General features: G+C 46.5%; 1 protein-coding gene across 4 annotated transcripts in view; it reads right to left on the bottom strand.

Moving 5' to 3' along the window:
- GNG12 (guanine nucleotide binding protein (G protein), gamma 12) overlaps positions 1-14,100 on the bottom strand; it is a 136,079-nt gene extending 121,979 nt beyond the window's left edge. Inside the window, exon 1 of one of the 4 annotated variants that reach the window (XM_021093257.1) lies at positions 13,947-14,100. The gene's annotated coding sequence lies outside the window, so the exon portion shown is untranslated. 4 annotated transcript variants of the gene reach the window in all.

Below are 17,864 nucleotides of genomic sequence, written 5' to 3'. Positions count from 1 at the left end.
CCTGCACACCACCAAGCAATTCTTGACATCAGCTGAGTGTTCTAGAATGCAACTCAATTCTGACATTATCTACCCAGAGATAACATCAGATTCCACAGGTTAAGGGCTCAGAGCGGCCCACAGAACTTAGAGAAACACTGCACTTACTAGATCACAGATCACTGGTTTATTATGAAAGGCTGTAACTCAGGGGCTGCCCGATGGGACAGATGCTGAGGGGGAGGTGGGAGAAGGGCTCAGAGCCTCCACGCCCTCTTGGAGGAGGGCCACTTTCCCTATCTCTCCACGTGGTCACCAACCAGAAGGCTTCCTAACCATGTGGCCTTTTGAGTTTTATGAAGGCCTGATTACATAGGAATGATTGATTAGATCATTGGCCATGGGTGACCCATGATTCCACCTTCAGTCCCTCGTGCCCCTCCCTGGAGGTCTGAGGGGTGGGGCTAAAGGTCCCGCCCTTTTAATAACATGGTTGGTTCTCCAGGCAAACAGCCTCCATCCTTAGGCGTGGTCCCAAAGTCACCCCAATAGCAGAACAAAAGACACCTGCAGCACAAAAGAGGTTCAGGAGTTCTGTGTCAGGAACTGTACATAGATCATATACATATTTCTCATTATAAATCACCACCGTTCACAGCTGTACCCTCAGAGTAGGTAACCGATTAATACCTCTTGAATCCAAAAAAGAAAAAAATCATTGTTGTGCTTCCTAAAAATTGAAAACAGGATGGAGAGACAAGACCTTTATCTTCGATGAGCAACACAATTCATAGCAAAAACACATCTGGGGACCAGAGAGCCACGTCGCAGGGCCACGTCTCCTTCCCTGTGTTCCTTCCCCTTCCAGGCCATCCCCTCCACCCCGCACACCTGGGGGGACATCAGGACAGGTAATGTGGCACTAGGAAGAGGACTGACTGCCCAGTCAGACAGACCTGGATTCAGAGCCAGAGGCCACCACCACTTACTACCGAGCTCGCAAGCAGTCCTCAACCTCCAGCTGCTTCCCCACCTGTAAGGGGAGCCGGTATTATCTGGCTCAGAAAGCTTCTGCCAGGCCCGAGGAAGTTTGCAAAGGCCCTAGCACTTGCCAGCGCAGAGCTATCACCCAAGGAGTAACTCGCATCCTTCCTGTTGCCAAATGAACTGCCGGCACACTGTACTCTCTCAGTTAGTTTGTCAGAGGTGTTTAACTGTGAGAATAACTTCAAGTGAAATGAAAGGTGACAGGTATTATGGGAGCACTAGGATCATAACATTAATTATAATAATAATGGTTAATGCTTGAGCACTTAGCAGTGACATCCTGAATACTTTTATACTACATCATAGCTCTTCAGTTTTTAAGCCGAAGATGGTATTTAATCAATGCGGAGTAACATATTCTGTTCACACGTTAACATCTCTGACCCTGGGATGACTCCCTGTGGCAGTCGGAACGGCCCCCCAAAGACGTCCCACCCTAATCCCTGAAACCTGGGAATGTGTGATGTCACACAGCAAAATGCAGATGTAATTAAGGGCCAGCAGCTTGGATGGTCCACGTGGGCCCAACTGAATCAAAGGAGCCCTTAAAAGCGCAGGTCTTTCTCTGGCGGGAGGCAGAGAGAGGGGGAAGAAGGGAGCCTCAAAGAGATTTCAGGCACCAGAATGACTTGTCACGCTGCTGCGGGCTCTGAGTGGGAAGGTCCAAGCACGAGGACCAAAGAGTGGTCTCTAAGAGCAGCGGGTGGCCTCCAGCCTATAGCCCGCAAGGAGGGATTCTACCAACAACCTAAATGCCCCTGCAAATGCATTCTTCCCAGAGCCTCCCAGCAAGATTTCAAGCATGTAAAACCCAGAGCAGAGAAACCAGCCAAGCCTGTGATGACTTCTGACCTCAGAACTGTGAGATGATCCGGATGGCTGTTTTCAGTGCCGAAATTTGGGGTAATCTGTCATGGCAGCTATAGAAAACTGGTAACACAATTCAGGTTGATGTGGGTTATGGCTGAATTGGCAGCCATTTCTTTTTTCCTTCTGAGTGGCTGGTAGAACAATGGCATTTCTCATAACTGATGGCTTCTTCGGTTTGCTGAAATACGGTGTTGTTATCTTCCTTTTACGAATGGGAAAATGGAGGCTCTTCAGGGTCAGGTGACTTGCCCAGGTGAGTCAGACTGTGAGCCTGAGTCTACACATCATGCACACTGTCAGGGAGGGCACAGGGCTGGATCATCCTGCCCAAAGGCCAAGGAATGGCGCCCCAGGCATGAGTCTTCCATGGGATCCCCAACACGGCTGATCACAGAGACCCAGCCAGGTCCAGAAGGTACCTACCTTCAGCAGCATTCATTCATCCACTACGGATGGAGCACCCCAAGGTGCCAGGTACCCTTATAGGTCCTGGGCTAGATCCACAGACCAAGTGCCTGTCCTTATGGAGCTGACAGTGTAGTGTTGGCATCAATACCATAGCGACAGGAGCCTTGAAGGAAAACAAAGCATCCAGAGAGCAGAAAACCCACCTTCACAAGGTAAGAATCCCCACATCTAGGAGCTGAAAAGAGAGCCCTAGGCCTGTATCAGCTCCTCCTTCCTAGAGCTTTACGGGCCTCTGCAAAATGTGCAAACTCTGAGAAGGAGACTTTGTTGTGGTGGTGAGGTTTTCTTGCTTTGTTTTTTTTTTGTTTTTGTTTTTTTTCTTTTTTTTTTTTTATGAGGATGAAGGTTAACCTTATACAGGACTGCCCCATATGAATTCCTAAAAGCAAAAAAATTAAAAAATAGGAGTTCCCATTGTGGAGCAGCAGAAACGAACTCCACTAGTATCCATGATGATGAGGTTGGATCCCTGGCCTCACTCAGGGGGTTAAGGATCCGGCATTGCTGTGAGCTGCCGTGTAGGTCGCAGACTCAGCTCGGCTCCCACGTTTCTGTGGTGCTGTGGCTGTGGTACAGGCCGGCAGCTGTAGCTCCGACTTGACCCCTAGCCTGGGAACCTCCATATGCCTTTAGGACCAAAAACAGAGGAAAAAAAAACAAAAAACAAAAAACAAAAAACAGAGCTCCCATCGTGGCTTAGTGGTTAGCAAGCTCAACTGGTATCCATGAGGAAGAAAGTTCAATCCCTGGCCTTGATCAGTGGGTTAGGGATCCAGCATTGCCATGAGCTGTGGTGTAGGTCGAAGACGTGGCTCGGACCCTGCATTGCTGTGGCTGTGGTGTAGGCCGGCAGCTACAGCTCCAATTCTCCCCCTCTAGCCTGGGAACCTCCATATGCCGAGGGTGCAACCCTAAAAAAAAAAAGCAATAAAACAAAATAAAATTTAAAAAAAAAGAAAAGAGAAAAATTGACCACACATCTTTTCACTTTCACAAAAGTTCTCTCTCTTTTGATGGATGTCATTTTTCAAAAGATGAAAATTAATGAAATTAATGTCATATTAAAAGAGCATACTAAGAGGTGACTGAAAGAGCATCTCTAAGAGAAAGTTGATTCTGCGTAACTCCAACCCCATTCTCTTCTTCAAATCTTGACCTCTGCCCGGTCCCCTTACATTATACTTCAACTTCCCTCCTTTCTTTCATTCTGGAAATAAGAGCAGACAGCTCTCTGATGGTGAAATCAAAAGGTGAACAGCAGCTCTGTTCCGCAGGTACACAAACTAATGTACAACCTTTCAGGAGATGCACGTGAAGGGAAAAAAAATCTAGATTTCTTAGAAGATTTTGCAAGAAATGCCATTGGGATGTATATAGTCTGGATCTCTTTTGTTTTTGTTTGAGAGGGAGAAATTCTAAACTAGAAGATCGTCTTCATAAAGGCTTTGGAGAAGCCCCAATTTAATAATAGCATTAGCTGAAGACTATGTATCAATCAGACATTAGCAACTGGCATAAAACCCTACTGTCCACTTCTCTCGACTTTGCACTGACAACTTGGCAGCCCACTGTACCCTTAGGCCCAAAAGAGCTATCACATTCTTAAATCTGTATTTAAGAGATGTGGACAGTGATGTAGGCAAAAGGCTTGCTGCAGGAGGAAAGGTCAATAAATGCCCACAGGAGAAGATAAATAAATGGCCCCAAACCTCTAACTCACTCATAATTCGAAAAATTTAACCCACCCTAAACACCATTTCTCGCCACAGAGATGAGCAAGAAAGAGAGAAAGAAAGAGAGAAAAGGAGAGAGCTGACATGCTTTGTGTTGGTGGGGCTGTGGGGAAACAGGCCACCTAGTATCCTGCTGGGCAAAGAGTGAAATGAGTCAACCTTTCCGGGGGTGGGGGTGGGGGTGGGGTGATGGCAGGGCCCTGTGATTCAGCAGTCCTGCTCCCGGGAATCAATTCGCTAGGTTCACCTACACAAAAGCAAAATGACACCTTTATTTGTGGCAGCACCGTTTCTAATAGCGGAAGACGGGCATCAATTCGAAGGTCCAGCCATAGGGGACTGGCTGGATAAACCAGGGTACATCCGCACAATGGAAAACGGGGGTGCTGATAGAGATCCCCAGGACAGACGGCTAGTTTTAAAAAGCCAGACACAGAAGAGTATATCTAATAGCACCACCTTTTGTGAAAGAAGGGGGAAGAATTTAAAAATATATAAATATATTATATATATATATATATATATCTTCATTTGCCTGTATTTACAAGTAGGGACAAGGCTTGGATGGAATGGGAGGAAGATTTTTCAGTGTTTACCTTTTTATACGGTTGTAAGGTTTGGGAGTACCGTATAAATACATCATCAATTTTTTTAAAAAAATGAAAACATTGTATAAGCTGCTTATCACAAGACAGTGAAGAATAGGACAAGCCCAGCTTGGAAGACACAAAGCTGAGAAGGTGCCTGGGGCCCAGGAATCCTGGGTTCAGGCAGGTGAATGATTGCTTTGACATCAAGAAAGCGGAGAAACCGGGGTCCAGAGTTCAGGAGGTGCACAGGTCTCTGCCCTGTTTGATATCACCTGCTGGGTGTGGGTGTCCCTGAGTCCCCTGACATTTATGACACAGGAGCAAGTCTGAGACGTGGAGGTGAACGGAAGGAAAAGGCAGAAGAGGCAAGGATTCCCTCCTAGGCCACATGCCAGGAGCCTTTCTTTATTTGCTTTCTGAATTTGGAGACAGTTAGGGCTGAAGTATGCTGTTCATCAAATATTTATATCAAAAAAGAGGGCAAAGCATGTGCCGGAATATTCTGCTTCATTCATAGAGATGTTCCTGAAAAGTTGAGACTTGGAATTCTGTAAAATTCAGTCATACTATAAATGCAACAGGTAAGTTTGCTCTCTCAAGAAATTCTGTAGGGAATCCTTGTTAAAATCCTTGTTTTTGGTCTTTTTAGGGCTGTCCCCGTGACATATGGAGGTTCCTAGGTTAGGGGATGAATTGGGAGCAGTAGCTGCCGTCCTACGCCACAGCAACATGAGATCCGAGCCATGTCCTCAACCTACACCACAGCTCACGGCAACGCCAGATACTTCAACCCACTGAGCAAGGCCAAGGATCAAACCTGCTTCCTCATGGATGCTAGTTGGGTTTGTTTCTGCTGAGCCACAATGGGAACTTCCCAAGATTTGTACGTGGCTATTTCTGTTTTGGTAATCTGAGTTTGCCTGCAGAAGGCTGCATTTAACCCGACTGAATGTGAAAGGCGTTCATGTTTCTGCACCCATGCTCATTTTTCACAAGGTGCAGCGTCGCCATGAAACAGCTGAAGGCCAGGGTCCTGAGTGCAAACCAATGCCTATATCCTTAGAACCAGCACCTTAGCCGTTTGACCCACTAAACATGTCTGATGCTACCTGCTGTGTGCAATACTCTCAGGAGAGGAGCCAAGAGGAAGTCAAGCCTGAGAGTCTGCTCTCTAGAGAATCAACTAGAAAGAGAAAGTGGGCAAGCTGCACCAGCTGGGATTGTGAGGGATGCAAACAAACCCCCTTAGTTGCTGGTAGCTTTACCGACAAGGCTCCCTATTTCTTTTTTTCTTCTTGGCAGCACCCACAACATGTGGAAGTTCCCGGGCCAGGGCTTGAACCAGAGCCACAGCAGTGACAATGCCAGATCCTTAACCCACTGTGCCACCAGGGAACTCCAAGGCTCCCCATTTCTTACCCTAAGCTAGAAAAGTCTTTCTACGCAAGCAGCAGCCACTCATAGGTAAATTCCAAATGCTCCTGCAGCCACTGTCCTTTGCATCCTATAACCAGCGGGGAGGGCCCACAGCTGGTCAATAAACACCAGGGGTTCCTTTTGTCCATTCCCAGGAGACACCACTTCAGGGACCCTGAAGGTATCAGGAGCATGTTTGTTGGTGTTCAACTTGGAGTAAACCATGTCAACAACACCTCAAGTCCTGGGCTTTACCTGCCCCTGAGGGAATGCTGAACCAGACAGAGAAGAACAAGCCTGGCACAGGGAACACACAACACCGAATGTGCATTTCCCAGTAGATACTATCCATTTTACCTTTTTTGAGTAAAAAAGAACACTGGCTCAGAGTTCCCGTTGTGCAGCGGAAATGAATCTGACTAGCATCCATGAGGACGTAGGTTCGATCCCTGGCCTCCCTCTCCGCTCAGTGGGTGGGGGATCTGGTGTTGCCGTGAGCTGTGGTGTAGGTCACAGACGAGGCTCAGATCTCACGTTGCTGTGGCTGTGGTGTAGGCCAGCAGCTGCAGCTCCACTTCAACCCCTACCCTGGGAACTTCCATATGCCGCACACGCGGTCCTAAAAAGCCAAAGAGCCAAAGAGCCAAAAGAAGAATGCTGGCTCATCCACTTTGCTGGCACGCACTGCAGAGAAGGTGGTTTCATCCCTTTATTCCATTGGCATTATTAAGCACCTACCATGTGCCAGACTCTGCTGGCTCTTGATGTTTTGAGGGTCGTTGTGGCTGATGGGGCTAGGAAAGGCTGCCACCGCTAGCCACATGGCTTGGTGAGAGTTACAAAAAGGCCAGCCCTCCAAGTGGACCCAGCCTTGCAGGTTTGACGGAATCAGAAAGAAGTGTCCCTTCTCTTGGCAGAGGCAGTTCTAGCTCAGGCTACATGGTTTTTGGAGCAGATCTGAGCCCCCACTTAATTTCCTTGGCCAGGTACTCTTATGCAGTGAACCACCTATACAAGAGTTCAAGGCAGCCCTATCAAGAAGTCACAACCCAGTTCTTCTGCTTCTTGGCCAGACATCCAAACCTTCCTTGACAACTTGTCTGGGCAGCCAATCATGACCTTACACACCCACGTGAAGCCCTGTGGTCTAATGTGCAGGTCACAGTCTAATGGCTCAAAAGGTTTGGGTGGTTTAGGTACAGGACAGGCACCAACTCTGCCACTTCCAATGCTTTTCCAATTTGCCTGAGAGTCTGGTTGAATAAACCTGGTGTGCTGGTTTCATATCAATAAAGTCCGAGCAACTTTTGGATTTTGAGTCCTCTTTCCATTCTGAGATTTATTTGGCTCATGTTGAGAGCTAAACTGTATTGCACCTCTGCCATAATTTCTCCAGGCAAAGCAGACGAAATCTGAGGTCACTGCAAGCTTGAGGGCTGAAGGTTTAATGTCCTGTGCCCAGGGACATCTTGGCTGGTAGCATCTGCAGCTAAATGAAAGCCTGGTTATTCTACACGGGTAAAGTTAAGATTCTACCCCTGTGGGCTCATGTGGGTTGGAACACAGCCATCAGAGATGAGAGGAATTCTCTATACACTGCACCCAAGTGTGGCAACAACTGTTGGTTCAGAGCCCACCCCAGAGAGCACTTGTGATGACATGAACACAAATTAAACCAGAACCTGTGCCCCTCTCCTGGGTCAGTCAGCCAAGGGGGATCCCAAGTCAGTTATGTGCCACGGATTGCAGGAGGAATGGTAGTCTATTCTGTAAGAAGGCAAACAGAATATAAGGCCTCCTGACCCTCTGGCCCCAAAGTCACCTGCTTACAATCAATGAATGTGAAAAACCACCAAAGCTTCTTAGCAACAGATCCACCAAAGACTGATGCAAAATTCTCCTCTGAGCCACTGATTCTCCAGCAGAGTTGAAAGTATCAAGTCTTAACAGTCTCCAACACCCTGATTTTTATTACACAGTAATCCTCCGAAATGCAGACCCATTAAAAGAAGACAAAAACCCTCCTTGTCAGAGGATGGCAACCAGACACTCCCAGCTAAGCACTTTTACGATACCCAATAAAGCCTGACACAATAAACCAGACATTTAAGTGACACCAGAAATGATTTTCAAGAGACTCCGCACTAAATGGAATAATCCATCTAGAAGTAACCTTCGGTCAAGTCACTGCCACCCTCTGCCCTGGGTCTGAGCCTGCTGGCTCACCGCTGGTGCCCTCCATTTCTGAGAGAGCAGTGTGGGTTAGTCCCAGGGCAGGACTTTGCAGCCCAGTGCCCCTGTCCTCTCAAGGCCTTTTTTGGGAGTCTGGGGTCGTGGAGACCAACCAACCTCACAGATCCTTCCAGGCCTGCTGGGTCTCTGGCAATTCTGGAAGCTTCGACTGCTATGGCTGAAAAGGGGTGAGCCCATTGGCAAGGTGCTGATAATTCTCCTCAGGTGGGTCCCCTCGCTCCTAAGAGGAGCCCTCTCCTGTTTCTCTTGGTTTGATTTAGAGCTTCTAAATGGAACTCCCTCCATCACGTTCCCCACCTCCGGTTTTTAAAAAATTTTATTGAGGTATCGTTGATTTACTATGGTGTGTTAATCACTGCTGTACAGCAAAGTAACCATCAGTTATACATATTTTCGTTTATATTCTTTGCCATGATGGTTTATCACAGGATACAGAATACCGTTCCCTGGACTATACAGTATGATCTTGCTGTTTATCCATCCTATATATAATAGTTTGCTGATTATATATAGGTTGCCTCCCCCCCGCCCCGAGCTGGTCACACCTCCACTGCAGCTCTCTGTGGAGTGCTTAGGGCCTGGGGTGTGGAGTCAGAACACCTCCGGGTCACACTCCCATCTTGTGGCTTAGGAGCCTCGGCATCCTTGCCAGGGCTGCTGTGGGGTGGGCACAAAACCACGTATATAAAGGGCCTAGACTTGGGCCTACAGATGTAGAAGAGCTCCATAAATGGACTTGCACAGCTGTAAGTATATACATATATTTTTTTACCTACTGAGCTTTCCCATGACACTCAGTGCCCTGTGTGTCTTCCTCATGATTGTCTCGGAGGCCTGTGACACACTGCAGGTGCTGTATGCACACGGCTCCTCCGTGTGGGGCTGGGACGTGACTCATCTGGGAAGTGACAGCTTCCATAAAGTCAAGGTTGGTGGGCTGGGTCTGTATGCAAACCCGAATTGCAAACATCTATCTCTTCGGAAAACAGACCTACCATCGTCTAGAGGGGCTCTCTTTTACTGCTATATAATTCTCACGTGTAACTTAAGGACCCTTCAACGACTATGGAAGCTGGTGTTTCTTCTAAGACAAAAACCAAATTCTGCTCTTTGAAGCTAATAAACTGGGTTTTACTGAATAACTGTTAAACAAATGGACTCTTTTGTGTTATATACACATGCTCACTGGAGAAACCAGGGCAGAAGCACCTCAATCCCATGATCCATTTGTCTGTACTTTCTTGTCTATGCATAAATTTGGTTTTATTGATTTAGTTTTATTTTTTTGTTTTTTAGGGCCACACCTGCAGCATATGAAGTTCTCAGACTAGCGGTTGAATCGGAGCTACAACTGCCGGCCTACGCCGCAGCCACAGGGAAGGGGGGATCTGAGCCACGTCTGCAACCTACACCACAGCTCACACCCACGCTGGATCCCCGACCCACCAAGCGAGGCCAGGGATCAAACCCACATCCTCATGGATTCTAGTTGGATTCGTTTCTGCTGCACCATGAAGGGAACTCCCCATAAACTTGTTTTTAATTAGGTGGAATTGTAATAATGCACTATAACTGGGCATACGACCCTTCCTATGTTTAACCGATCCTAAAGTGGGGCTTCATCGATGATTGATGTTTTTGCCCCAAGTTTCTAGTAAGAAAGGAAAAGGGGATTGAGACCTAGGAGAATTAATTTGTTAAACAAATTAACTTTGCAATCCATTTCATGTTTAAAAGACGCAATGACAATGGCCTGATTATATTCTCTGACTTACAAGCACTACTTGGCAGGACTTTATAGATTACTGCGCTTATTTACATTTGGGGGAAAACATACAATTTCATATAGTTGTTCTCCTGTTACAAAAATAATGCATGCTCATTATATAACTTTTAGAAAAACTCAACAAGTAATAATTTAATGTTAATCTGTATGGACCATAGACTATGTGTCAGGCACTTGCTCTAAATGCTTTAGAGAGATTAACTCCTTTATCCCTCCCAACACTTCACTGTAGCACAGAGGTATTAAGTAACTTGCCCACACTCCATACACCTCGAAGCATGAGCCCAGAATTCATCACTATGCTGTGATGTTTTCGGAGTGAAAAGAATCAATAATTTATTCAATCAAGTCCTCCGCTGCTTCCGCGTATAATGTCATCGGCAAGAGCTGATTCATAATAATACTGTACCCTTTACAGTTATTTAAAAATATTATAAATCACCGTCTCTGTGGAATAATTAGTAAAATGAGAAGTCCTTTGGGGCAGGAGCTATGATTCTAATCAGTCTAATCCTATGCACCTGATGTGCATTAAGAAAACAGCCACTTAAAAGGGTTTGTTTTAAAGATGGAAGCATTTTTTCTATTTCCTCAATGAGTCAATGATCTGACGAGTAGATTCCCTGAATTAACTGGACACCTAGTCCCCCCAAAGTTTACCATTAGTCACCATGCTTTTACAAAATATTTTCGACATGCTGCCAATCATTGCCTAGACACAGCTTATGGCTTATCTGTTGGCACTGGACATCAGTACACGAAAAGTAAATGTATATCACTGAGTCACATTTTTTCATAACTTCATTAAAAATCATACTAGATTAAAGACAAACACTACTATTTCTGTTTAATGTCCTACCCAGGGTTAATAAATATGACTATTTCAAATATAAATTGTCTTTAAATTTAAAATATGATTAATGAAATGTTTCTGATGGCCTGACTCTAAAAATAGTATACACCTGTTAACCTCATACCAAAAGCACATTAAAATTGTTAATCCATTAATCAAAATTATTCATACCACTGTGGTAGAAATATGACACACACATGCATACAAGTATTTTATGTAGGTACATAGATAGATGGATAGAGACAGCACTGGCTCTATCTATCTATAAATCCAGGTAACTTGTTTCGAATTTAGTTGCCCTAGCATTTCCAGAAGCTCTACCTATTCATCTATCAATCAAATCGGGTTCCTTCTTTACCTGATTTATTTGCTCTATCTAGTGTTTCCAGAAGATTCAAACAGCCGTCTTTTAATTTATCCGAGAGCTGGCTGCCAGAATCAATAGATAAAATATCTAATAATTTCAAACGTTATCTGTGTGTTCGGTGCAAAGTATTTTCCAATGATTGTTTCATATACTTTCACAAAAACCCTCAAGACAGAGACCACTAACCATCCTTGTTTTATAATTCAGACTGAAAATGGTTAATTAATATTCCCATCCACATCTGTCCAACACCAAAACTCATACCCCAAATCACTGTTAAGCCGATTCTCTCCCAAATCAGAAAAATTTGACCTCCACAACTTGACTCCCTAAATTAAGCTTAAGCTGACGTAAACAAACAAACAAACAAACAAACAAACAAAACGACCTCCTATACAAATCCAACACAATAAATGATATAATTCTAAACCTGATTTTTTTCCTCTCAGAGGTTTTCAACATAAAAAAGAGCAAAACTAATCTCCTATTAGCTAGGCATTTCTTCAAGTGTTTTGACTACGCAGCTTTTTGCTGTCACAACTTGACAAGCCACCCATGTCCTTCAACAAGTGACAACATAAGCCCGACACCGCAAACCTCATTGTTAGAGAGCTAGGCTTTCAAATGATGCTGGGAGCTTGCTACACAGAAAAATTTTAGAGTATTAATCCTTTCCGCTTCTTGTGAAACACAGATACACATTTTTAGGTATTTTTACACAAATCTATTGTCCAGATTCAATACCTCTGTGAATTACCTGGGTTAAAAACAGTAAATACACGACTGCATTTTTAAAAATAAGGCCTAAAGGCACAGTCATCAGACTGTTCGACATGTGTTGGACCTAAACCAGGGTTTTATGGTGCTAGTTAGAGAAGGCAAAGGGACTGAAGGCTTGATCCCAAAGTCCTTTTACCACTGAAATCTCTGTAAAAGGTTTCATTACTTTAAAAAATTATGTGTGTGTGAATCATGTTTGTTTATTGAAAAAAGGGCTTGCTAACACATACACTTTTTTTTTTTTTTTTTTTTTTTTAAAGAATCAAAACAACTCCTTCCTTGAATGTGACTGTTTTGGCAACAGTTAAACCCAACCCCGTCATTCTAACACTGCCCGCCTTCCTGGTTCTACTAGGTGAGGGCCGCCATCCTGCCATCATTTATAGGCAGAGCTGAGAAGCACCAGCAATGGTGCAGCGTGGTGACGAGCACTTTAAAAACACAGCCAAACTCCGCTTTTAAAGTAGAGAACACGCAGACACAGTCCCTGCTGCTGACAATGTCCAAAAGATTCCTTATAGACAATCTATCTAGACGAAGCTACAACAGCCCCAGGAAATATAAACAGTGTCGGCAAGACAGCGGGGGCGGGGTGGGGGGGAGAGGAAACAACTGATGGGAAGGAAGCTAATCATGTGAAGTTTGTCCAACTCCACAAGGTCTAATACATTCCAGTCCGTTTCCACTCACAGCAGCCATTAAACGTGCCCTGACACGTGGGCGCAGGGGACCTCCTTTCTCTCAGGTTTTTGACCATTTTCTTCTCTGTGCACTTGTTTGTACACAACCGCGCCTGGGCAGGGGTGATCACAAGACGACAGGCCGCGGCAGTTCCCTCACTCAGATTTCCAGTTACCCAAAGTTTCGCTCCACCGCGGGGATTTAATGAGAATCACGAGTTCCTTTTCGAAAGTTATGAATGGTTTAAGTCAAGTTTACAAGACACAAACAGAAGGGGAGGAACCGGTGGGTCGAGAGGCTTCAGGGACAGCATTTTAAAATTAGCTTTAATTGATATACCCTAGTCGAAAAAAAATTTTTTAAAGTCACTCTGTTCCACGCAATAAGTCCGGGCAATACTTTTTTAAAAAATCACGCAAGCCTCACGTCTGAGTCTTGACCTCCTCCTATCATCCGCAAATGATAGCAGTCTCCAGACCGCTCACTGCTCGGGGGTCCCTCGCGGGACGTGTGATCTCTGCGACCCGCTATTTCGCCGCCAGACCCCCAACCCCCAGCGGGTTCCAGGGCTGCGCCTTCGCTGCCGAGTCCCCAGAAAGAGCGGAAGAAAGTAGGGAAGAGGGGCGTGGCGCCGGGTCGCCCCCAGCTGCCGGCCCTTCTCGCAAACCTGGCAGCGCCGCAAGCTGGAGCTGGGAACCCCGGAACCTCCCAAACCTCCCAGTCCCAACCCGGCGCGGGGCGCACGGCCGCGGGCCGGTGAGGAAGCGAGCGAGCCGGGAGACCTTCTCTCGCTCCCGCCCTCGTCCCGGGGGCCGGTTCCCAGCCCTGGACCCGCAGGGCTGCGGGCTTCCCGCGCCCTCCGGCCGCTGCCGCCCGTCGAGGGCGAGCGCGCCGTCCGTCTCCGGGTCTCGGCGTCCCTTGCCCTCCCTCCCCCATCCCGGTCTCCGGCGCCCAGTGCCCGGACCAGTCCCCGCCCTCTGGGACACTCTTCCCTCCTTCCTTCCTTCCTCCGTTCCCTCCCTCCATCTCGCTTCCCAGCACTGGGAACTCGGAGGCGGCTCCCGAACTGGCCAGCCGACGCCCCGCGCTGCGCCCTGGTCCCTTCGGGGACCCGACTTGCCACCTGCGCCCGCTGCTCGGTGCTCACTCGCCTGCCAGAGCGCTGCCCCTGCCACCACCGCTGCTGCCGGGGACTCTGTCTCTAAGGGCTCCTGGAGACGGCTCCGACCTCTCCTCCTCCTCCTGCTCCTCCGGGCGGGCGCCGGCTCCGCCTCGCTCGGGGTAGGCGGGGCGGACAGCCCGACGGGCGGGGCGGCGGCGGCCCGGACTCCTTCCTCCTGGCCTAGCCCTCCTCCCTCCTGCCCAGACGCCCGGGCTCTTACTCAGTTCGGCCGCCGAACCCTTGCTTTGCCGCACGTGGGCTGGCAGAGAGGAGAGGTGGGGAGCGTTGAAGTCCCGCAAAGGTCTGGCCGCTTTGGCCACCCCCCGTTTCCCTTCCCCAAATTCCCTAAAGCCCTGGAGTTCAAAGATTCTTCGGTTCCCTCCCACCCCCCATTCACGACCCTGCACAGGGCTGTTCTCACTCCTCGGAAGTTTCCCTCGCGTGTGAACGCCTTGCCAACCCTTATGCCAACCGTCCCTTAGGCCGCGAATATGTGCTCTGCCAACCCCCTACACAAAAGTTAGGCTCTGTTCCAGGAATTTCTTAAGAAAACAGTCACAGCAAAATTTAAAGGGCCCTGGGGCCACAGAGAGATTTTGCTTCCCAGAAAGTGGAGCTATAACTGCAGATTGTTGAATGTGAAGTACACCCGCCCATCATGAGCTTCCCTTCCATTGCTCCACCATGAGATTTGTGTTTCCGAATGCCCAGTACCTGGCAGAGTTCCGCTTAATGAACGGAATTCGCTTTGGTTTTTTTCTGGATGGATTCAGGGTCCAGGAGTTTGAGAAGCCACGTTCGTTTCCGTAGACTTCAAACTATTAATACAGCCATTCAACAGTCATTGACGTCTGCTATGTGCCAAGCTCTGCAATAAAGGTGATTGGTGGTGGGGGTGGGGATGTCACCCTCAAAAAGTCCAGAAAGAGTCCAGAAAGAGTGAAAAAGATGGATGTGCAGAAATAGTATCACTCAGCAGACTTCTCGCACATTCCTAGGTGTCTGCTTTCTTGTTTGACAGGGTGGAGATAAAAGAGTAAATGCTTTCATGTACGTAATCTCATCTGGAAACTGAGACACCAAGAACTTAAGGGGCTTATTGAAACTTTTCTAATATAGTACTATTCAATGTGTGACTCACAGAACAATGACTGTCTGGGAACTGCTACCCATCTGTAATGGGATAAGCATAGAAAGTGAAAGTGAGCATGTAAAAACTTTTATAGCAATTTGTGTGATTTTCTGCCTGTTAAATTTGATAACGAAGAATATGGCCTTGTATTTGGTATGTCTCTTTTACTTTTCTCATTATTCATGTTGTATTTATCATGTTGGATAAAAGCATCAGCCTGCAACAGATTGAAAATAAAATCCCACAGATAGTTGGAGATGCACTGATCTAGTTAGGAGCAAGGCAAGAATAATAAGAGCTAACACTTTCATGGCAGATGTTGCTCTAAGTGCTTTACATATATTAATTTTATTAATCATCCTACCAACCCTAGCAGGTAGGCTCAGGGATGTTAAGCCAGGCAGCTCAAAAGTGGCAGAGCCAGAATTCACTGCAAAGAGTCTGGCCCCAGACTTTGTCCTTTTACCCACGACCCTCAATCCAGTGTTCTTTCTGCTCCACTGTGTGCAAACTTCAGTAATTTCACGTTTCTTCTTTGTACCTTCTATATGATTTTTTTTTTTTTTTTGCCATTTCTTGGGCCGCTCCTGCGGCATGTGGAGGTTCCCAGGCTAGGGGTCGAATCAGAGCTGTAGCCACTGGCCTACACCAGAGCCACAGCAATGCGGGATCCGAGCCGCATCTGCCACCTACACCACAGCTCACGGCAACGCCGGATCGTTAACCCACTGAGCAAGGGCAGGGTTCGAACCCGCAACCAATGGTTCCTAGTCGGATTCGTTAACCACTGTGCCATGACGGGAACTCCCCTGATTTTTAATTTATATTTTTAATTGACTTAATTTTGTTATTTCTTACATATATGAGGCTTGCTGTTAGTCAATTCATCTGTGAAATCCTGACTTTGAAAAGCTAGCAGCAGCCTCTTACTCTGGATCAAAGTACATGCCCAACTCCAGCAACGGTTGTCAGTGCTCTGCCATATCCCTCACCTGTGATCCTTCTCCAGTTTCACACACACTGGCTCCAGGTATGCATTCATTCCCCTGCACTTGGCACCTGCACCTTGTTGTCAGAACACCACCCCGAGCTGCAGGCTTTACTTTGCCTGCTCACAGGACAGCTGGAAGTACCTGGAAATTGATGCTCTCCCACCACCGCTTCAGCCTTTAATCAGTGATTAAGGAGTATGGTGGCCAGATTGAGCCAAATTCTCTCCCCACTTCTGTGGGACCTGATGCTACATGCTTGCTTGTCCTTCTTACCCTTCTAGGACCTACTTCCCACTCCCTCACATTGGAACACATCCTAATCAGGGCCAACTGTGTGATTTGCAGGGCCCTATACAAGATTTTTAAATGTTCATAAATTATTAAAAATTTCAAGATGGCAACAGCAGAATGTTAAGCCAAGCATGGGGCTCTTGTGACTGCATAGGTGTGTGACTTTACAGATTGCACCACAGCGATGCTGGCCTGCATGCTAATAAGTCCTTTTCACTTGAGTTCTCATCTCAGGGTCAGCTTCTGGGGGAATCCCAAGCTAAGATAACAACTACTAAAGTAAAAACAAGCATATCCAAGTACTACCAAAATCATCTTGTAAAGCTTGACTGATTGGTCAAGCATTTGACCAACATGCTATTTGTCAGCATCTCACACCTTGGGAGCCCACCTCGTAGGACAGTGGGTCATGTCAAGTTGTATACAAACAGCTTTAGCCAGAGGGAGAGGTATAGCAGTTGAAGATGGTTTAGGTGAAAAGATGATGGGGCAGGAAACCCGGGTTTTCTTCCCAATTCTGACAGTGATACACACAAAATGTGAATTTGGGTTGTATCTTTTACTTAGACTGAGGGACTGGAAATATAATTTGCATGACAAAGGCTTGATTGGCCAGTGTTTAAAAAGATACACCTGTAAGGAAGCAAGGCTACACCTGGCAGGATGGGGCGGAGGAAGAGGCTGCTTTGCAACATGGTTACAGCTGGACTTGCAGTTCAGGGGGCACTCTTCAAAAATGGACCAAATTGAGTCCAGGGTGTTGAGCCTTGGTGTCTCCATATCCAGCATTCCTGGGAAGAGTTGTGGCATTGGGTAAAGCAATTCCCTGAGGGCAGTGCCCACTGATGGACACAGCCGTTGAATGGTCCAGACCCAATATTCCCAACTTGGGAATAGGTGTGTCAGCCCTGAAGAGAGGGTCTAGAAGAAGCGCCATAGTATATGCTATAGGTGGGTTATTCCAAGGATCTCACTAGACTTATAGTCAGTTGTAATGGGCATACTCAGCCCAGCCCAGCAGGGTCTTCCATGTACAACCTGAGCAATGCTTGGTTGCATTTTATCTCTCTTATTCTATAAAATTATTTAATTTCCTATTTCTTCTTTTTCAAGATTTCTTTAAAGCTTTTTTTTTTTCTTTCTCCTTCTATTTTCTGGTCTATTTTCCACTCTCCAATGGCACTTGAGGCAAATCAATCAATCCATCAATCAATCAGTTGCCTATGAAAAATTTTATGCATAAAGAGACAAGGCCTTTGAGATTAAGTCCTGACTTTGCCACTAACAATCTATGTGAATGTGGGGCAATCCCTTCGCCTTATTGGGCTGTTGCCTGTCTTTAAAATAAAGCAATTTACAATGGTCTCTAAAGTCCCAATTCTATGAAATTTAAAATTTTTTAAAAAGATAGCTTTCTTTGCTATATAATCCCTCATGAAGCAAGCAAGAGAAATTGTTTTATAC

This window comes from Sus scrofa, chromosome 6 (genome assembly GCF_000003025.6).
Source record: "Sus scrofa isolate TJ Tabasco breed Duroc chromosome 6, Sscrofa11.1, whole genome shotgun sequence".
Classification (NCBI taxonomy): domain Eukaryota; kingdom Metazoa; phylum Chordata; class Mammalia; order Artiodactyla; family Suidae; genus Sus; species Sus scrofa.
This window is presented reverse-complemented; position numbering and strand designations above follow the sequence as displayed.